Source organism: Crassostrea angulata, chromosome 1 (assembly GCF_025612915.1).
Source record: "Crassostrea angulata isolate pt1a10 chromosome 1, ASM2561291v2, whole genome shotgun sequence".
NCBI lineage: Eukaryota > Metazoa > Mollusca > Bivalvia > Ostreida > Ostreidae > Magallana > Magallana angulata.
In genome coordinates, this window is record NC_069111.1 from 28,602,866 (window position 1) to 28,603,463 (window position 598).

A 598-nucleotide genomic window follows, 5' to 3' on the forward strand; every position below is an offset into this window, starting at 1 on the left:
GGGAAAAACAAAAAAATAACAGCTGCAGATCTCACTATTGTCAAACAACGTATTTTTGACCAAGCTACACAGTATATTTTTTCTCAACTAGATATTTCTAGTAAATGCTCTTTTATCAAACCATGATTTACAATTTTATTTAAGGAAACCTATTCCAAACAAATATCAAAAGTGTATTTCAAGATTATGGTTGTCTTCGCATCAATTGTCAATAGAAACAGGTCGATTTTATAATATTGAAAGACACATTACGAATTTCATTTCATTTTAATATGTCCCATATACGAAGGCTATCGCAAAAAATACATTTAGCCTTATTACTGGAAAAATCCTTCAATGTGTTTTTAATGTTGAAAATGTAAAAGAACTACTAGTATGTAATTTGGGTAAATTTATTCACTTAAGTTTGAAAATAAGACAAGATTTACTTAATGCAAATGAGATGTTGATATCATATGTACACTTCTGCAACATTCTCCTATTAACCTACCTTTATGTGTTTATTGTTTATATTTGTAGTACTTATAAGCTGTACAGCTTAAAGTTAATAAAGAACTGAATGACAACAGTTGCAAGGTAAGAGAAAAGAATTCCAATG